This window comes from Dermacentor andersoni, chromosome 11, assembly GCF_023375885.2.
Source record: "Dermacentor andersoni chromosome 11, qqDerAnde1_hic_scaffold, whole genome shotgun sequence".
NCBI classification, from domain to species: domain Eukaryota; kingdom Metazoa; phylum Arthropoda; class Arachnida; order Ixodida; family Ixodidae; genus Dermacentor; species Dermacentor andersoni.
This window is the reverse complement of record NC_092824.1, coordinates 48,965,736-48,988,517: the sequence shown is the minus strand read 5'-3', so window position 1 is coordinate 48,988,517 and position 22,782 is coordinate 48,965,736. Positions and strand designations below refer to the sequence as shown.

General features: G+C 46.9%; 1 pseudogene; it reads right to left on the bottom strand.

The window, feature by feature from the left end:
* Nucleotides 1-1,386: 1,386 nt before the first annotated feature.
* On the bottom strand, nucleotides 1,387-1,566 carry LOC126518447 (U2 spliceosomal RNA; annotated as a pseudogene).
* Between the last annotated feature and the right edge of the window lie 21,216 nt (nucleotides 1,567-22,782).

Sequence of the window (22,782 nt, the reverse complement as noted above, 5' to 3'; positions counted from 1 at the left end):
GACAAGCGCATCGTAGAGGACCAAGACCAACCGATCCAAACTGACGTCCTCCCGAGCTATTCTAGATCCTCACGCAGCACATTCTCACCAACTTGCATAAGCTTCCTGGTAAGCTTCCTAGTTCTCTTCCTCCACTGTGAATCAATGTTTTTCCTGTACAGATACCTCAACACTGTCCCAGCCCATTTACTTTCTACCATATTCCTCAGTCGTTCTTCATACTCAATTTTACTGCGAGCTTCCCTCACTTCAAAACTAGTCCAGCCCATATCACCCTGCACAGCTTCATTTGTAGTCACCCCATGAGCGCCCAATGCGAGGCGATCCACTGACCTTTGTTCAACATCGAGTCCTGATTGTACCCCTGATTTAAAGCGCAGCATTCTGCGCACATGCTCTCGTCAGTTGGTGCCATCTAGAGATGTGCCAGAACAACGATCACGTATGCGATACCATCGAGTGCCGCTCCCTGTCAGAGAGAAAAGTCGCAGTGGAATAAAATTGTCACGTTTGTTAAGCATCTGTGCCGGCGTCACTTTTGCTGTGGCCATCGTTTTAGGGCCACATTTTTTTTTGAGATGCTTCATGCCAATTGAACATTTGTTGATTCTACTACCTTAACAGGCTTTCTAGCTGAGTGCCAGAATACGGCCGGTATCTACAGATGTGTCGGACTCGTGCAGCTGAGGAAAGCACTGCACATGGAAGTGGAAGGGTAGGTCCGACCTAGAACCCGGAATGTTCGGCGCCTGACAGAACTTTCGGAGAATCGTGAGATTGTCTCCCGCGGACTGAACATTAAACCTGCGTGCACAGAACATTTGCGATGCGCTGTAAAAATGTTTAAGCCCTTAAGGGAGTCTTCTTGTCGCACTGGGACCCCTTACCGTCAGAGCCTTGCAAAAATTTATAGAGGATGACAACGGAGCTCTAACTAGACTTGCGATTACAAAAGACGTTGTTGAGAAATATGCAATCATTCTTACACCCTTGGGCGCACAGAAATATCTGACAGGAGAGTTTCATATCTCTCCCTGTAAAATTTTCCTCTCAGATATTTCTAAGTGCCCAAGGCTGTCAGAATGATTACATACTTTAGAACTACGTCTTTTGTCATCGCGCGTCTAGTTACAATTCCATTGTCGGCCTCTATAAAGTTTTGTAAAGCCATAACGGTTAAGGCTTTACCAATGCGATAAGAAAATACACTTAAGGGCGTGACCATATTTAAAGTGTGGTTTCTCAAAGGCGAGAAAGCAATTGTGATTTTTACAGCGAAGCTATATATAGCTAAGTTCTGATGAAAAATGTCCTGTAGGTTGATAAAATTCTGATGAAAGAATGTCGTGTAGATCAAAAAAGCAGTGCGGATCGGCAGTTTCTCCGCATACGTTGGCCGCCCCCGAAGATAGTGGAATACCGGGCCGACCCGCTGGGGAGGTTACGAAGGCTTTAAGCACTACGCCAACTTGCAAAAGTAAGTTTAACATCTTACATCCAAATACAACCCGTATCAGATATTAGGTCGATAAGAACAGACACTACGCTTTGGCCCACGTCGGCCATGTCTACGTTCGCACCGCTCTCTCATTGTCGGCGTTCCAAGGGCTCGCATATCTCCTTTCCTTTCCTTGCGCTCTCCCGCAGTGTCGGTCACGTAAGCGTGCTGCCCGCCAGGGCCATGAGGCGGAAAGAAATGCGAACTGCTCATGTGGCCCCCGATCCCGCAAACTTGGAACGTTTCACCGGAGCAACGGCCAGGTTCCAGAGGGAGTTTGTGGGGAACCACCTCTGTGTGGCCTGTGCTGTGTGCGACCGCTTCTGGTTTTCGAGTGACCTCACGGCCATTACTGCACTGCAGGACATCGAACAACGCACGATCCCCTTGGCTACGGTGAAGCAGTGCATGCCTTCGGAGTGCGGTGAGGTGCATGCCGATACGTTGGTATGTGTAACTCCCGGTGCCTCATCATCTTCCGAGGTTCAACGTCGTGGAGGAGCGACTAGTAGCGCCTCGTATTCCATTTATGCGCATACCGTGTTTGACGCATGGCAAGGGACAGTTCGCCATTAAAGGGCCCAAATACACAGCATCGCTGGTTCTCCTACTTCACAGAGTGGACGGCCACTGCATTTTTTGCGGAAATTCTTTGGGCATGCAGGCAAAGAGAAACATACAATAACAATTTTCGTGCATCGTGTCGTCGGTTTTGTACATTTGTATCGCGCCTTCCCCGCTCCCAAACGTACTACAGCTAGTACGTTTGCTCAAATCGAGCAAAATAAACGATGAAGAAAAGCTTACAAACCCATGACACGAAATTTTATCCCAAGAATCCTCCAAGGCAAAAAAGAACAATACAATACCGAAGCTTTATGTGACAGACCACATGTTCTATTCAAGAGGAAAATCTTGCAAGCTGGCCATCAATGCAGTCGTAAAATTGCCGGAAATCGTTTTAAGTAATGACGTGTGCAGAAATATAGCTCGGCAGCTGCAGGTACTTTCAGCTCTTGCATTGTTCCTTTAACTATTTGACATTGAGCAAGAAGCCAAGCCACTTTATCGTCGTTGTATTCACGGTGCATCAAGTAGGAGCCTATCCCCAGAGTTCCGGTCAATATGAGTTTACATATTTTCCTCAAGAAGCTGATTGCCAGTGATGTACCTCATCACAATGAATCGTTTCAAAATTTAGCTTAGACAACTCTTTGCTCCATCTGCAGTCGCATATTCATGCAATTCTTTGTTCCTATTTCCAGAAATGCGCTTCATCGAGGCTCTTCTTAACATCATTAGAACATATGAAGAAACCTTGGTTTAAGTCACAGGCACAGCCACTGCCAGCATCCATAATACGTGACCCACTACTATCGGCTAAACTGTGCATTATAGCGATTGCGATATGCCATATTTGCACGTAGTTATCCAACCACGAATATAGCACGAAGGGGGACTTTCAGTAACAGAAAAGAAGAGTAAACTGTAATATTACTATAAGGCGAAGTGCTCCCGCAAAGAACCCGAAAACGATGAATAAGATTGGATGGCCTCAGAGCTTTATTTAATTTTACAGCGACATGGCCATCGCAACATAGACAAAAAGGGCAAGTGCCGAAGTTTTAATCACTGTGCGGGATACCAGCCAAGGTTATTGGACAGGCAGCAATTCTGAAATGTACGCTGCATAATCGAACGCGGTTGACCTTTCACGGACGGCACTCTTATCTACTGCGCGACTTCGAATACTGCTTGCTTGACACGACCGGAACAATAGCGCCCATTGAGTTGCACACGATTGCAATTTAAAGGCCACAAGCACATATTCAACACCGTTTTAAATGAGGTGTAGAAACACGGCGCAAATTCCAGCTCGCCGCCCTGGCGTGAGGCGATGTGGCAGGGGGCGCAGATAGCAGGGGGCGCGATCTGGCCAGCCTAGCTAGGTTCAGCACGCGAAAAGTTATAGATAAAAATCCGCGTAAGATTCGTATCACGAACACGAATATAATGCGAGGCAAGTTCTGAAACCAAAAATTACGACAAACAACAATAACAACAGCAACGACAACAAAAAACTCTAGGCGTACAGTCGAACGTCTTCATAACGAAGTGCTTGGGGCCGGCGAAATCATGCGTTGTAAAGGTCATCAGCTGCGCTGATCACAGTATAACCGGGACAGTGTTAATTCGTTATACAGTTAATTTTGTTGTATAAGAGCTCGTTGCAGAAGGGCTGGATTGTATCTATATTATATTGATTGGCAAAGCAGCAACCGCCAGTGTCAGCAAAGTCAGAAAGGGTTCGCAAATAAATTTTTGCTTCAAAAACGATGTTCCTTCTGGTAGAAGCTGTGCAGAACTCCTAGCGCTGCTGAGTGGCTAGCTGTACGCGAAATGCTTCGCGTAACAATTGGTCTCTTCGATTTTACTGCATTTTTCTGCGTTATTTCATGGAATGTAGCACTTCTGTCCTTAATTATAGGGTACAACTGGTGCAGTGTGCACTGTGCTCTCCGATTTGTGTATTTTGCAACGCAAGTTCTACACGAGTTCTCAGTCAGCCTGCACTCGCGACACCTTGCAGAACAGACATTGTGCATGCTCGCGGTAGCAGACGACACGACGCAGCGCCAGCTTACGATAATGGCGCACGGGCGCACATAACTATCATTTTGGTTATGACAGTTAACATGGCTGGCATAAGGTACAAGTTGAGGTACAAGTTGGATACCTGAATGGTAGTGAGGCCAGTTTCGATCGGTAAATTGCAAGGAACACGTTTTATGAGGGAAAAAATGCAGCAGATCTGACCTGTCTTGTTATAGTTTATATACAGCGAAGTATACCAGGCATGGTTCGCGCGGACCTACTCACCTGACTCGTGGATGCCGCGAATGAGGAGCACTGCAATGCAAGACACGTTTGCAAGCAACCAGCGCTGTAGAGATTGAAAGAGGCAAACTGGCTTTCTTGGCCATCTTTTTTGGGGTACCCGACCTCCCCTTAGAGGCGCGAATGCGACCGTCCGCTTAGCTGCCGGGCGGCGCAAGGTATGCATGAAATGAGGCCATCTCTTCCGTTGCCCTCTCTCCCGTCTCATCGCGGCTCTCCGCGTCACGGCCCCTTCACCCTCTCCCCCAATGGCCAATTATCCGCATTCGCGTGTTGGCTACTCCTATCTACCTTTCACTGCTCTGGGGAAACTAGTGGGAGCCATCGATCCTTGATGGCACTGCAGCCGCAGCGATTGTGATCTGCAGCCGCAGCGATCCTACCGCAGCCGATTGAGAGCTATTCGGCGAGAACACATGAGTAGTAGCTGCAGGACGCGGAAGCCGCGGTCGCTAAGACAGACGCATGGGGGTTTGCAGAGAAAGTTTCACATTAAAAACGGCATTCATGCACACCATTCCGTTCTGACAACGTAGTACCATACCGATGGTGATTATTGTGATAACTAAAAGAAATTACCCTTCATTCTTAATCTTTTTACGGCACCACTTGAAACATGGACACGGTTGGCGCTTCATCTTTTGAAAGATATGCACCAACTAGACCTACAACGTGTTTTACTGGAATACCTTTATTCTACAGTGGGCGGCTTTCATGTGTGCACTCCAGTGCACCGAATCCTTCGGAGGTGGTATGCCATATCGCCCTTGCGACGTGCCGAGCGAGAACCCTAGGATGCTGCATTAGGAAGGGACTTGTGTCGACAGAATTTAAAAAGCGCCTTGTCCTGTCTTTGTTCCTTCTTAGTGTGCTCTCACTGTTAACGCTTCATCTTTTGAACGCTATGCACCAACTAGCCCAACAACATGTTTTACTGCAGTGAAGCGCAAGTGCTGCTACTGCACTTGAACTTGGTGTCCGTCGCAAGACACTCTGCTGCACTTGCACTGTATGCCAACAGAAATAGTGCCGAAAGTGCGTCCACATCGAAGAGACCTGTTGATTCCCCCAGAGCTTGGGGTCTGCATGATTCATACATTAACAAAAATTGTAGAACCTTCGGTGACCTTATTTTTTTCTCCTGATGCACAGGACGTGTTGCACATTGCAGATCATGGGCTAGTCCAACCTGCTCGTCGTTCTTGTACATGCCGCCTCGATGCTCGCACCACCTCCTCGTGCTGCAGGTAGTCTGTGCACTCCGAACTTCTGCTCGAGCGTGACGTGCAAGCCGATCGAGGCCAGCGAGTGCGACGGGGGGGGGGTGGAGCCCCACGCCACTGACTGCGGCTGCTGCGAACAATGCGTCAAGCCACTCGGTGAGTGGGGACTCGAGTTCCTAATGCTATTTCTCAGTGCTATCGGCGTGAGAACCGAATACATAAAATGATGCAGACAGCTTACACTTAGGAAATGTTGATGGTTCGAGTCTTCGGAACGATTATGCCTTAATCAGGTGTCCTTTTCTGCGTCACTCTTTCGCACTGTGAATACGCCTTTGGTGTTTTGCACAAGGAAGCAATACCTAACGATAACTGCTTTAAGGTTTTGGAGAATGAAGTAACTAACGATAGCTATAACTAACAAACAACTCTAATGTGAAGCATTGTCATTAGAAACGTGAACTGATGGCCAGAACACATTTCAGTTTTATCAATTCTGTGATGCCGCTAAAAACTGGCACTTTGTATATGGAACCACCAAGCTCAGCATTACGCACTTGCAGACCAATAATTCTAGCACCTAACAAGGAGTACTGACGTGAAGTCAAGAATGCTGTATTGTTGTCCAAGTTACAGCTTGAACTGCGTTGCTCAAGATGAGCAAATGGTGATAATGGCAGCTTAACGTGTTGACTACTCAACAGTATATTGGCCTCGATGACGTCAGGGCAAAACCACTATAGAGTTCTACAAATGGCATATCCAAAAGATTTACCAAATTTTAAAAGCCAGACTCGGCTTTGGCTTTCTTGCACGGATTGCCGATTAGGTGTCCTATAGTTGCATTCCCTGTTTATAAAGCGGCCAACTGTAAGCAGCGAGCTGGCATGTGAGCGACCGCTTCTGATAGGCAAGGGAGAGAGAGAGAGAGAGAGAATATTTAATGACAGAAAGGTGGAGAAGTCAGCCTGAGTGGAGTGCCTCTAGCCTGCTACTCCACGCTGGGGAAGGTGCTTGGGTGAATAACAGAGATATGATGCGAAGAGAAAAGAGGGTGTGGTGGTATGGCGTATATAATGAGGGCTGCACAGAACACTCTTTCTGTGCAATGCGTACGTGTACACTTCACTGCAAAGCACAGTCATCTTCGCGGATATAGGTAGAAATATACTGAAGTGTGGCTAGAAGACTGCCTATAGCTTTCATAATTTATGCCACTGTTAGCGTCACTGGCCTATTTAAACCACAGAGTAGCAGCTGCGGGACGTCGGTTATTTATCGCAGCATTGGTTTGACGAGAGTCCGATGGTTATGTCTGATTGCACTGTCTTTGCTCTCGCTGACAGCGCCCGTGTGCGCGGCGGCAGGCACGGCCATACGTTCCATTCCAGAATTGCGCGGCTGGCTTGAAGCAATGGCTTGGAGAGGTCTGTCTGCTGGACCGGCGGAACTGAGGCCCGGGAGGTCTCGTTTGGACCTACAGCTTGTCCACGCCGACGACGCGTTCGTCTCCTCCACTACTGCGCTCACGTTGCCGCCTCCCTGTGGGGCATACTTGCCTCGCTCATTTGGTTCAGTATTTTTATCTCCTTTTTCTGTTTAGGACAGTCGTTGGCATTGGCCTCGTCGGGTCCATCACAGTTCTAGTACTTCATTTCTTTTGCTACGTATGAAGATATATCATGGCTACAGGCACAGCGGAGGCATGCCATCTGGCCTGTGCGGACGGCGCTGACATGGCCTAGCTTGATGCACTTGTGGCAGTGCAGAGGTCAGGGCACATAAGGACGCACCGGGTGTCTCAAGTATTCCACCTTGACATGATCAGGTAACATGTCTCCCTCGAAAAGAAGATTTACGCTGGTCGACCGGAGCGGTGAAAAAACGATGGCCTTCGCTGTTGAAGACAGAAGACTTTGTAGCTCTACGTTATTGATGTCCATCACGACATCGGAAATAACACCTGTCCTAGTGCGACGACTGTGCACAATGAACGACCAGGCTTCTATTTGTCGTAGTATGTGCACAGTTTTCAATTCTTCTAGGGTGGCCTGCGTCGTTACTACCACTGTGACTGCGCTTTTATAAATGTTGAAACACACTTCGTTAATGCCTTTCGAAGCCGCATTACCAAGGTAGGTATTAAAAATCTCTCTGTGCACAGAATTTATTTTCTTAGAGAGGTCGAGAGGCACAAAGGCAATCCTGTAAGTCGTAGTAGGCGGTCCGTTGGGGCCCTGCTCACTTACGTCCTTGGTTATCGTGTTGTATTTTGGCTTCAGTCGTTTGCCCTCCAAGACGGTGTAGTCGTCGGAATCCACTGCTTCGCTGTTTGAGAAACAGGAACCGGACATCTCCATGTCTACGTGGTGAGCTTTACACTATAACCCTGCTTGACGCAGTGCGAAGAGGCGTGCTCTGTCATCGCCTCGGACGGCTTCTCGTCCGAGAAGCACAATTAAGCCTCCACTATGACACTTGTTCTTGTTCTCTTGTTCCTTTGTGAAATGGTGCAACCCACTCTGCGGGATCCGCCATAAATCGGGTGGTGAAGGAACTGTTACCATTTTTGAATAAATTAGGGTAAAATGAAATAAGTATCTTACAAATGGGATTAAGAGCGTCTACTGTTACGGGTATGAATATTCACTTTTCTAGATATGTTTGTGAATTTTGGGAACTATAGAAGGATTTTGAAGAATTATCGCAGAAGAGGCCCCAAGAAGCTAAGCTTGCTCAGATCACTTTGTCTTCGTCGTTCTCCCTGATAAACAAATTTTGGCTCCTTGTGGGCGCCTTGTGTTCGGTAAATTTATTTTCAATCGCTTGTTTTAATGATTTTCATCTTGCTTGCTTTCATCTTTTCTTTCTCGAGAAGAAGAAATGAACGCAGAGTTGGTCGCATATTTTTAAGGGAAACGGAATCGCGTAAAGAAATCTGAATTCCTGCCAACCTTTTTAAGATACCCTCGAAGTCAGACCTTCATTATGACGCAGCCATGACGACTTTCACATTGATCTACCAAATTCGAATAAAACTGTACAACGTTTTAACACAGCATATATTCACGTTTGTCGTTAAGCCCGTGCCCCATAGCTTTTTCTGCCAAGTGAACATGTATATTTCGTCAAATTGTTGGGTGGTGGTGGTTGATTGCAACTTGAGTAATCAGATGTTGAGGTCCGCAACTCCTACGCCTGAGCGCCTCTTGCGATATCAGTAGTGGTATCTCACCACACATCCAGTCATATCCGTTAGGAATCGAAATAGAAGACGTGAAGAAACTTTGCGAGCTTCAGGAAGCACAAAGTATTGCGTAAACACACGCTTAAGTCATCTACAATAGATTATCAAGCGCGTCCTATTCAACTCGGTAGCTAGGGTACCAAAGAAACGTCTCTGTGTGCCCTGTCGCGTTTCCATAGAAACACATCAGAGAAAGAGCATTTTATGCCACAAGTATCCGTTCGGAAGTATAAGCAGATCATGTGTTTATCGAGCACACTAGAAGAGAATCAGGGAGCATAGTGAAAAACAGCTAGGTGAATAAGAAATTATTTGACCGAATTTGCTTTTTATGATTATGCACTCGCGATACGTTGGACCTCCTCAATTATTGTATCTGCTGATACAGGGGTATACCTGTGGAGGCTCACAGTGTGGTCCTGACGACAGGTTCTCGCATAAGGACGCAGCACTGGAGGCACCAGAAGCATATTTGTGTATGACACAGCTGAGTTTTCACCGTCTTTTCGAGTTCGTCGCGGACAGTCTACTGCACTGCACCGCCGTCGCAGTGCAAAAGTGACTTTGATTCACTCATCATCAAAGCAGCGATCTCCCATTCCTCCAAGACAGAATGGTTACGCATGGTGGAATCATCTTGCATTACCGTAAGGCAAGAATGAAGTACCTACCTCCTGACAAGCCACGCTCAATAAGCACCAGTCGACAACATGGCGATTAATACAGACACGCACATTCCCCACACCCTCGCTGTACAGTCACATTTATACGGATGTTTACACACCACAATGCAAAGCGTGCAGTAGGTGTCGCATCAACCTCAACCACATAAACTGGACATGTCCCGCAGCGACACACACCACTAAACACAGCGCCAACCCTACATTTAAAACCCCCACGCATGAGCAGTGGGAGGCTGTGCTGCTCGGCGCATGCCTGGAGAACCAAATCTGGGCAGTCCGGCGGGCCGACGACGCCGCAAAGACTCGAACCCTGGCCGCGGCCAGAGCAATGGGAGCTCCGTCGTGCCTAGTCTCCCGTACCCCGCCACCCTTGACTCCAGCAAGGTCACTTAATAAAGTTTTTTTTCTCTGTGTCTCCGTCTTCTCTCTTTCTTGACAACTATGCGTCTGCATCGCCTTCTCCCAGTATTATTTTCTTGTTTCTTTCAGACGAAGGTGACCCGTGCTTTTCTTTCGTAAAGTTGGGTTCGCGAAAGTGGCCCGACTGCAAGCAGGGTTTGAAGTGCGACGAAACCACCATGAGGTGCGACAAGAACAGCACCCGCCTTGTTTAGGACAATGAGGACGAGGCAGCTGCAGCACTCGAGGCGTCCGTCGCGTTTCAATAATATAGCTCGTTTATGCCTAATAACAGTGTCTTCGGTGACACACACGCTCACGCGCAAACGCAACAGCACTGCTACTATTACAGCACGTGATACGTGCAGACGTACACGTGCACGCAGATGCAGTCGCGACAGATTTGCGAGCTTTTACAACTTTTGTTATTAGCTGGGACGAGCAAGAAACGGTACAATTTTATGATGGGATGACATCTGTCAGCACTGCTGGGCAGAATTAGTTGCACTAATAAGCGCATGTGTGTTAAAAGGACGGACGTGCTTCTTCTGGCAGCCTAAAAGAAGTAAAAAAATACAGGTCACAGTTTTCTCAGTAAACGCAGCGATCACTGTCGGCATTAATAAGCCTTCATTCATTTCTACAGTGGGAGGCGGAATGTGAAGATAAACGGGTCCGTAAACTAGAACGAAATAGACGAAAATGAAACCACACAATCGTTATAGCAGTATACACGAAATGGTGTCCTCTGCGTGAGGACACCATTTTAAGCTGGGCTGAAAGGCATCCAGACATATTTAAATAAAGCTCGCTCCATCAATGTTCGGAAACAAGTAAAAAACTTTAATGCTTTTTACCGACAATATTAAAAAAAATTCTACTTTGCTTGGAGTGTACCTATGGTCTTCTGGCATTATCTTTTTTTCCGTCTCGGTGTGCTCTGTATTTGAACATAATGTTAGATCGCTTCAGCCGGCAAGTGCAGCCGCAGGAGGGAATTACGGCTTGGAAAAATTATGCAGATCCCGCGTACTGTGGGAATCGATGTAAGCGAAGCATTCCATGCTGGATGCTTTGATTGACGATAATTAGCGGCAATGCTGACGGGTAAAGCCTAATTTCTTGAACGTTTTGTCTAACACGAGAGTGGTGAATTCACGTTAAACGTTACCTTGCGGGCACCATTGCTGTTTGTCTGCTTAGTACACAGAACAAACAGGGAGAGGTGTTTGCTTGAGACGTTGTTGTGCGCCATATTTCATAACCTGCGAGAGGGTTGAGCACAGTCCTTGCCTCACATGGCACATCGCATTGTGGCAGAAGTATTAAACTTGAATTGGATTATGGGGCTGTACGTACCAAAGCAACAATCGGATTATTAGGCGCGCAGTAGTGGAGAACTCCGGATTAATTTTGACCCCGTGATGTTCTTTAACGTGTCCCCAAATCTAAGTGCAAGTGCGGTTGCTATTTAGCCCCCGTCGAAACGCGAGTGCCGCGGTGAGGATCTAATTCACGTCCTCTCGCAATGCCATAGCCCCAAAGCTAGCGCGGCACGCACAGAAGTGTTGATTTGACGGTCGACCGCTTCCGTAGTGTCGTCTGGACCCTGCGGTGCGCTTTAATGCGACTCTGCTTCTGCCCACCCTGCGTAGTTTGCCCGCTTGACATATTTACATGGTGTTTATTTGTCAGAAATAGCAACAAACGTACTGTATCGAACCTTGAACTTAAGCTTATCCACGTTCCTCGCATTGCGTCGCATAGTAGTAGAGTTTCCTTCCCTTGTGACGTCAACCCCCCCCCCCCCCCCCCCTCCCTTGTATGGGAACTACCTCTTCCTTTTCCTTCTCTCTAAAGTTCTATCTACGTCTCCTCTGGACTCGCACCTTAGTATAAAGGGAAGCGCTGCACTGTCTACAATGCTTCAGAGGAGAGTCACGGATAATTACAGCTGTCAAGAGGCTAATGTGGCGACGGCCAGGGAGCTCCAGAGGGCACTGTACACATTCGACACCGTGAAGTGAAAACAAGTTCCTGTTATGTATGCACACGCTGTGACCCCCGAGACGCAGTGTGCCTGTCAGCAGCAGCCACAGCAGCGGCAGCAGCAGTGGGAAAGTCGAAGGAAGAGGCAAAGAAAGCTTCGCTTTAAAGCTAGCAACAGTAACCCTTTTCTTATGCTCCCATTGCTTAGATTACGAGATGCAGTGGCTTCAAATGTCGGTTGGGCGTCTTCTGAGCTTCAACAAAACTTTCTCAAGTCAAAGGAGTAAAGAAAATGAATACGAATCAACAAGTAGGGTCGCAGTCGGCTCTCTTTTACTAGAACGAATCGGTGCGCCAAAACAGGGGCCTCGTGTTTCAATACTTATGAACATGAGAGGAGGGTGCGGCTTCTGGCATAAACTTCTTCTCAACTGTTATTAAAGCGAAAATTTGTATATGTTGCATACCCATTCCTTATGTAATAGTGCTACGACGGGGTCTTTAAGGAAATAAAGTGGTGATGATCTTGATGTGAATGATGATAATATCACGATGGTGATTGGCTTTCTGCTTTTTCACCCGTTTTCGTGGTCGGTGGTTGGCGGTCGGACTTTCACAACCTACTAGCACATTCGTTTCTGGCACACCATGCCGTCTATCCTCATTAGGAATATTCGTGACTTTGCCGACCAGTTCTGATTACATTTGATTGCAGGATTTCAAGCAGAAATATGCCTGCAAATTTGGTAATCACAGTTCCTCGTTTTAGAGCTATTCATGCAACATGTTAAGCATGGCTGGTTTCTCGACAGCTGGCTGAGAATACTGGGAAACAAATCTTTAATGCTAGGTTTCTTGATCGATGAAAGCTTTTCTGAATTCATGTTGTTAAGGATTATGTAATTGAGCGTTTTATTTGCTTTGGCTTCATTCTTGTGCAAAATACCCATTAAAGCCAAACCAACTTGGAATAGTTCAAAGCTGCGGAGCAACTGAGCGTTCGAATTGCTGCTCCGGGAGAATTTCTGCTATAATTGAACACACCGAGCTTAAGGATGACGCAGCTGCGGGCGGCAAGAACTGTCTTAAGAATTGTCTGGCAAGAACCGTATCGTATGATGTGAAGCGTCAAACGTTTCCCGGCTTTCTACGAACGTGAATTCGCTCATTGTGAGTGAAAACTGTTCGGCTTTTTAGTTCAGCCTATAATCGGGAACATCGCGATGCTCAGACGAGCAAGCGATAAAGGGAAGTTGACAAACACGCGGTGTCGTGGCGCGCGCGGAGCAAATTTCGCTGCGTAACGGCAGAGGGCGCCCGGCGCCGCAAGCAGAGCGCTCGCCGTGCTCATGGCGCTTGCGTCATGCGCTGTCAAGTGGTTCCAGTACGAAAATGATGGACCACACACGGACAGATTCGCAACCGCTAATAACGTGTTTTCATTACCTTCATAGACGGGGAACCGCCCTTTCACTCCAACATTTCGCGCAGCCGACCACGACAGGGTCGGCGCAGTCCCTTCCTCCGAAGTGGACCGAGCTGAAACCGTAACCAGTGTACGCCTGCTCCCATGTCAGCCCCGCCAGGACTCCCCGTTTAGCGCAATTTGGCCTCATACCACGTGTGAAGAATGGGCCAAATACCACGTGTTCGTGATGAAAGAACACCTAAAAGGGAAGCCAAAGTTGAAAGTACGAAGAAGTGATGAAAGGTTTTGTCTTTCTAGGCACTGGCTGAAAAGTGAAGCGAACCTATATCGTCCCATAGGTAGCTGGAAGTTGTTGATGTAATTAAAAAGGTACAAATGTGAGTGTTAAGAAATTGATTTTCTGGGGGGCTTCTGCAATGTTCATGAACCTTCAAAGATGGTAACATCGAACGTAAAGCTGTTCACCGCAATTCTCTCCAGCGTAGCCGGCTTGCGCAGCAACCATTCAAATACCTTCGTCAGACATAAATTGCAAGTTTTATACTCATGGAGAAAATGGAAAATGAAGAGCAACCGCTAACATATACCGTCACGAAATTTCTGTCTGCGCGTCAGCTAGCATAAAACGGCCCTTGTGCAACCTTCAACAGGTCGCTTCAGCTTCTGACAATACCGCGGAAAAATGCGCCCCCCCGAAAAAAAAAAAAAAAAAAAAAATATATATATATATATATATATATATATATATATATATATACATATACCACTTGGAAACAACCGCGGAAGATCTTTCGTTTCCTCCTATAGCTGTTTTGATATGCATTGCGCTTGTTTCTTCATAACGACAGCAGAAAGTACGCTTACCACTAGCTCGCAGGAAAATGGAACAGTTGCGCCCTTTTGTTCTTCCCCGAGTTGCGACACGACACAGCAGCGCAGTAAGCATTGCATCCTTTCCTCAGTTTTTCTCACATTGCCGGAACATTCGGAGTTACAGAAATTTTGTAACCACAGAGCATACGAAAAAAAAAAACATGCACCGGCGTACAAAGCGGCTGGAGCAGACGAAGAGAATGGCAGTCGAAGCGATAAGAGTGAATGCGTCGCCCATTGGCGAAATAAATAAAGCGAAAAAGGAAATAGCCAAAAGTACATTTCATTTCCTTACATAGTTCCATCACTTCACTTCACTGACACGCAGGTTAAAAAGAAAAGCCACATATGCGAAATCTATTGAATTTTCTTTTGGCTGCGACAGTCATGGGGACGATTTATTGCCAATACGAAAACTGCAGCCTCACCGTCCACCCACTGCCCAGCAGTCTACTCGTGCACCCCGCACGTGCCTTGATACGGCGACGTCACGGCAACGACACCGTCGACGAAGCAAACACGCCTCCAATGCTTACACTGACCCTTTTCACGAAGCAGTTTGCTCTAGAGAAATCAGATGGCGCTTTTGGCGGCATGCCGCACGTTGCCTCAGCGAAGGCGCACGAATACAAAACCGTTACCTCTACTGCCCTGCTTCTGTGCGATCAGCTGTCGGAAATGCAACTGGGTTTTTTGCTAATAAACTGTGTTCCATTCATGCTGCAAAATATTGAGCGGGGTAGTTATGACGCGCGCAGTAGTTGGCTGCAAAAGATGGTGGCTGACATATTAAGGACTGGAATGAATCTGTGCGTCCAAGTTCACGGATCACTGCTACGTAAGGACTGCCTGTGCTGTCGACTCTTAGCGGTCCACGGCGTCCCTCAAAGATAAAAAAAAAATCACTCGTCCGCCAAGGTTGTAGCACTGACCAAGAAAAGACTTCAAACCCGCCACACCTCCGCGAATACCTCTCGTTGTGCAGTGACAAAGGAAGTAGCGCCTCTTCTTGGCATATAGTAAGTAGACAGTTTTAGCAGAGCGTTTGCTTGCGCTCCGCTCCGCACACGTTTCACGCGCACCGGTGGCTGCACAGAATGCATCGATTTCGCTTATCTAACAAGAGCGTCTTCCAGAGATGCCACTGGCGTGCTCTCAGCTTGGCGGTAAAACGATTACGAAAGCAACTACACGCTCCCTGACGCACTCCTAAATCAGTTTCCTAGCAGAACGTGGTCAGCGTCCCACGTTCCGCTGCCGCTATGTGTGCTGTGCGCACGCGCGTCAGTGTTCCCAGTAGCGTTTTGCTGAGCCGCTGCGTGCCAATTGTTGTGATATTCCGGTCTGAGCGGAGCGGACCGTAAACGCTCTGCTAAAACTCTCTAGTTTCACACACCCGCCCCAACTCACACGTAAGGTTACGCCCACTTTATCGCGAACGTATGAATAATGAGTGAACGGGCGCACACTTGAATAAATGCGCCGAAGCATTGGGTGACGACGAGAACACCGATAGCGCTCGCTAATGTTGGTCCGCACAGTGAGCGATTGACTAGCGATAATACGTATTTGCCACACGCTATGACAGCGTACAGAATATCTACCTTACAAGCCTTGTGCCTAGGAAGAGCAAGTCTATCTCAACTGAGCCCACCCTGGAGCGATAAGCAGAAAATAAACAATCAGACAGTTGCCCCACTGTCAATTTTACTGCGTCAGAAACGTGACGAGCCGCGGCTTAAATGTATTCGCTAAATAAAAACGCAGAGCTGAACACACTGACGCTGATTCAATTCGCAAGTGGAAAGATGGGATAGCTTAATTGGAATACATATTTAGGCCCGCTTTGATTACAAGCACCGTATACGCTGCTCGAGCCATTTAGACAAACCGTAATGAGCTCAGAAAGCGCTTACATGTTCTTTGAAGCTGTAGCTAAACCTCCGCGTGCGTCCACCCAGTCAACGTCCACTATATCTGCCGAAACTGAGGTTTGCAGAGCCACACCGGAGGTCACACACATTCATTGTAAACACAGAGGCAACGAAGGCAGCTGAGGCAAGCAATGGGCGCGTCGCCACGTGACGAAACCTAACAGCGCCAAAGGGATTGCCGTGAAAAGGGTAAAACACTGTTATCAAAAACAAGAGGGCATAACCGTACTTTCTACCACCCGTAACGTCCTCTGCAGAAACGCGAACATGGCCACCTACACAGTTGCAGCCAGGAACACATGCATAGACATATGGACTGCTGCAATCAAGCGTTGACATCATATATTCCAGGCAGCGGACGTGTCCACTGTATGTTGGACAGCCTGGCCGCTAGTCTGAATGAAAGCCGATGACGGACTGCGAAAGAATGCCTACAGAATGAAAGCAGCTTTGACAACAAAAATGTCCATACGCAGCGAAGCTGTGGAAAATCGCCTCTACAGCGCTTTATGAATACGAAAGCATTATACGGAGTGTCCCACGTAAGTTGAGCGAAATATTAAAAATATACAATTGCCACCAAACTGGACAGAACCACGGTAATTTTTGCCGTCGCTCGGAAATACATTATTTTTTTCACTCCATATAATGAGATAATTAGTCTAAATAATTAATCAACTTCTAAAATATTATGATTGGGGGAAAATTGTTCATGAGAAAATTGCAAAGCAGCATGAAAAACTCCCGATACAGTGTTCTGTTGCTCAATGCGTGCTAGATAAGTATTTTTCCGAGCGTGAATGCAGCCCGCAAATGCACGCAAAATTGCCGCTCGACTGGCCGCTCGCGCCACCTTGCGTGTATTCGCGAGCTTCTTTCACGCTCGGGTGGAAAAGATGTTTATATAGCAAGTATCGAGAAACAGAAAGCTGTATCGGGGGTTTTTCATGTTGCTCTACAATTTTATGATTGACAATAATTATAATAAGGACAAATTATCTAGTTAGGCGGCATTAAAAAAAATCTTAGTATTTCCAAGCGACGGCAAACAACATTACCTTGGTTCTGTCCAGCTACGTGGCATTTGCATATATTTGATGCTTGGCTCAAAATATGGAGGACACCCAGCATATGGCTGATAAAGCGAAAAATCTGGCGTTAACATCCGACGGTACCAAAGCGATGTGACCAGGTGGAGACGTCACATTTGAAATGATGGTGAAGCGTGATTACTTCATCAACTACAGCGGGGCGTGAAGACGTCGTCATATCAAAGGTCGCGTGATGACATAATCACGCCAAGCTTTACGTCAGCTGATAACGGCATCGTAACGACACATTCTTGCCTGATAAGTCCATGTGATGACATCATCACATCAAACATGACGTCACGCGATGACGTCATCTTCAGGTGACGATGTAACCTTATGACGTCATGTGATGGCTCTTGGAGAAGGAGCGCAATGCATCCTTCTCGCTTCTTTGCCCTGTCTCCAGGATCGACCCATGATGAACTAACGTGATTACGCAATTATCTCAAATGTCGCAGGCGACGTCATCACACCAAAGGTTGCGCGATGAGATCATCAAGTGAAACATTACGCAGCGTGATAACGACATCGTCATGTGATGATATCGCCTGACGACGTCATCACGTCAAGCGTGACGTCACGCGAAGACGTTATCACCAAGTGACAATGTCAGCTGATTACGGCGTGTGCTGCCTCTTGGAGAACCAGCACATGCGCTTCTCGCTTCTTTGCACGGTCTTCGGGATTTTCCAACATTTTTGCGACAGCTTCACTGTGATACGAAAGTGTGTTACCAATGGTGGAGTGAAACCTGTGCCGTCGGGCCGTGCAGTCCGATGCCCTAACCATTAGCTCACCATCGCACGCATACCTTCCTTTCTTCTAAACATATCGCGCATACTTGCCTCACCAGTTTGTCGTCTTCATTCCTCATTCTTCATTTGGGGCGTTCTGTTAGAATGTAATGTATTCAAGATCGGCCGACCTTCCCTAGCACTTTACTTGTTGTAGTGGATATTGAGTAAAAAGTAAGCCACGTTTTACCCCCTTCCTGATACACCTAGGTTGATCACGTTTTAACATTTCTTCACCGCAGTAGAAATGCCATCATCGCTTACCATACACCGCTTGGCAGAGATATGGTACGTATCCTTGTACGGCACTTACTCGCAGATAAGGTCGCAAATCGTGCGTGTATGGCTTAAGCTCACTACATAGGCATCGTGAACAAAACAATTCCACACACACGCACGCACACACACACACACACACACACACACACACACGCACACACGCACACACGCACACACACACACACACACACACACACACGCGCACAACACGCACACACACGCACACACACACACACACACACGCACACACACACACACACACACACACACACACACACACACACACACACACACACACACACACACACACACACACACACACACACACACACACACACACACACACACACACACACACACACACACACACACACACACACACACACACACACACAACATATATGGTCAATGGCCACAGTAGAAGTTATTCCATTGGTATAATATGGCGGTGTTATGGGCGTACATAACACCGCCCAGGAGATTGCCCAAGCCCAAGAACGCGCGCAGCTCAGTCGCCTGACCACCACAGCAGCAGGTAAACGCATCCTCGAAGAGCTGGGTTACCACCCTGCGGAATTCCCGATGGTCAGTACCCCGATCCCTAGGTGCATTCGAGACAAGGTCGTAGTGGCCCCTGTGCCCCGAAACGTCCATCCCGTCCACAACGAGGGCAGACGCAAGGCCAGATCAGCAGGCATCTTCAAACAGATCAAGCAACACGACATTAGAGCAAGCTTCATCGACGCCGCGGAGTACAGTGACGGGAAGACCTTTGCCGCCGTTGTGGTCAACACGAGCGGAATGATTTCCAATAGCACCTCGATTCGCACTTAAGACCCCGGAGTCGCCGAGCAAGTCGCTATCGCCCTCGCCCTGCTAGACGGTCGTGGGTCCGAAATCTATAGTGATTCGAAAACGGCAATCAGGGCTTTCCAGAAGGGTTGCATCGCCAAGGAAGCTGTTCGTCTTCTTAGCGGCTCGAGGCCACATGCTCTCACAAACCATTTAATTCTCTGGTTTCCCGCTCACATAGGATCGGTCGAGGGTGCTCCCTCGAACCACAATGACTCTGCTCACGAGGCTGCGCGTGACCTCACCGACCGCGCTTCCTCTATAAGGAGCACTCACTCCCCTCCTCTCTACGGTCACAGGGACGCTCCCGCTACTCACAACGAGATTATTAAATATTACTACATGTCCGGAAGGATCTTTCTACCCTCTCACCCCAAGTTGAATAGGGCGCAAGCCGTTTCGCTTAGGCTTCTACATAGCAGCACATATCCGTGCCTGTCCGCTCTCCACGAGGCTTACCCTGACGTGTATCGCGACGACGCCTGCCCGTCCTGCGGGCAGACCTCCACTCTACCTCACATGCTCTGGGAGGGCGGGTCGACATACCCCAAGTTTATCAAGGAGGAGTGGGACTCGCTTCTGCGTAGCCCCGCTCTAGAAAAGCAAATCCCGGCCGTCCAGCTTGCCCGCGACCGGGCCGGTGGGCTAGACCTGCCGGTCCCGACGTGGGACTAGCCGGGTGCGCGACGAGTTCGCGTCCTCGCCGGACCTGCAATAAAGCTTATTCACTCACTCACTCACTCACTCACTCACTCACTCACTCACTCACTCACTCACTCACTCACTCACTCACTCACTCACTCACTCACTCACTCACTCACTCACTCACTCACTCACTCACTCACTCACTCACTCACTCACTCACTGACTCACTCACTCACTCACTCACGCACGCTATCATATGGTGTTCGTCCACATGCTAATCTTCTTGCTGCTGTCATCACACAGGCAGCAGCTGCGCTAGCGCCGCACATACTAAATTGATATAGACAAATACGTTCGTCCACTTTGTAATGCTTTGAGGGACAACCCAAACTATGCTGCGTAGCTAGCTGCTTGCAAAGTGATTCGTATAACACTGATTCACACAGTGCGAGCGATTTACACAATTGTTGCTACATCAATTACATGGGCGCTTCCAGCAAACCTCCTTCGTCACTGTCGGCATCGGCATCGCCGTGGGACTTCGCGTACGTTTAGCTACATGTATCCCTTCATTTCTTTATTAACTTTTTAGCAACAATATCTACGCACGTACAATGCAGGTCAATCACTAGTGAATCATTACTTATGTATGGCATTACATTACACGGCACTTTCTCTGAAAACAAAAAAACAAGAAATTAATCGTGTAATTCGCGAAATGGTCAAAAGCATAACCTACGGTACAGCGTTAGATAGCGCAGGTACAAGGGAAAAATATCAAGCCCTGGGTACACTACCAGTGAATGAACTATTTAATTATGTAGTTTTGAAGAATCACTACTTCAGCAAAGCATTCAGGGTTGCCGTAAGAAAGAATGTGACATTGCGACAAACTGAGAGGTACGTGAAACCACGTGTTTGCACTCACTATGGAAAAAGAGCCCGGAACTACTATGTCCCTGCAGTATTTAATCAATTGAGTGATGAATTATATAAGATAAACACAAAACGAAAAATGAATAAAGCGATCAGAAAATGGTGTGCAAGCTCAATAAACACTTAGTAGGTAAAGCCAGTTGACTCATATGTAATTGTTTACCGGCATTGTTTTCAACTTTTGTTTATGATCATGCTTCGATACCTGTGTACAATTTTGAAGTGAGCAGTTTGAGGAATTGAGTTGTAGTCCTGTAAGTGACTGGTGTATTTAGGTATTGCTTTGGTGTTTTGACTTTGATGTTTTTCTTGACAACACTGTGTAATGAAAAAACAGAAACTCAAAATGCTTGTTATTTCTTTTTTCATGCACTGGGCGGTGTTCAGTGCATATATGCGAGAGATGTATTAATTGGGGTAATATGAATTTAGTATGTTGATTCACCAACTGCCTGGTCATTTTACAAGCACCGCGTGCTTAGATTGACCAGCAAATTCATCCTGTAGAAAGAACTTTGGATAAATAAATAAATAACCAAATAAATAAATGAATGAATGAATGAATGAATGAATGAATGAATGAATGAATGAATGAATGAATTGGTGGTAAATAATATCAGTGAATCATTTGGCTAGACTGTACTGATGTAAAAGCCTTAAAATAGGTCATTAACGACACCAAACCGCCAAGCTCCTGAAACCACTCAGGTGGCTCAAACATGTACTTTAGGGCATCGCGTGTGTACGTACGACCTTCAAGTATGTGTTGCCTCAGACATCTTGCATCTACGCGGGCATTTGAGATATCCATGCGCGTTTTTCTCACACGACTCGTACGCAAAAAGCATTAGCAGGTCAGCAGGCACTCCCCATGCGGCTGCGCATGGTGAGAAACGAATACCGAAAGGATTATTAGCAGTACTTATTTTTGAGCTCGTTTGAGAAAGTTCAAGAAAAACACGGTTTGTGGCAATCTAAGATGTGCTTATTAGGTTAAGCTTTGTTACATATGGTGCAGTTAACACACCACGGAACAAAGAAACTCGTGCTTTGTCGCTAGGCCTTAAAGCCTTAAGTTATAAGTCGTGCGAGATACAGGTAGTTTCTTTCTCGTCGAAGACAATCCCAACGGAAAATATGGTTTAAGCAAACAAAAGGACATAACTTGCCATAATAAACCAGTTGGTATGGCCGTTCGTTCAGTTCTTGAAGAGACCACCCACTCTGGCAAGAAAGAACATAATCTTACTAGAATAATAGCACGCCAAAATACATCACTAAGATCCCGTAAAAAAAGATCGTACTAGCAGTCAGTCTCAAAAAGTAATGTGTTAGTCCCAGCCCTCCCCCCCCCCATTATTCACCGAATAAAACAAGTTAAAAAGGTCAGTTCTCTTCCAATTGGATACCCCCATGTGTATCACAAAGAATGTATGAAATTCGTGGACCGAAATGTATGCCATGCATAACACTTCTGGTATAACACTTCATAAGAAGCCAGCAAACAAAGATACCAAGGACAACATAGGGGAAATTACTTGTACTTTCCCCTGTGTTTTACTTGGTGTCTTTGTTTGTCGACTTTTTATATGATTAATAATCCCCTTTCTTCTCGTCACTAGTACACCACTTGTAGTATATGATAGACTTTCGTAACAAAGAGCTAATAGTTAAAACAAACTTTTAAATACGTCGAAAAATTATATCCGCCCGACTTTTCTGTCTAAACTCTAACTATCTTTTGTTTCTTTGATTCAATACTTTGCACTATCACTACAATGTTGTACTGGCATCCCAAGATATTTTCTAGGCATAGCGCTCCTGCTGATGCTACAGAAATACTCGGGTTCCCGTGGCCAGCTGCATTGCCCAAATCCGAGGCAGTTATTAAAGCTGGCTGCACTTCTATTTGCGGCAAGAAAACAAACAACCCCTTTCATTGGTTTATGCCCAGTCTCTGCATCTCTGAAAAAAATTACCATGTCATGCGCCTAAGCCAGGACACTAGTCTC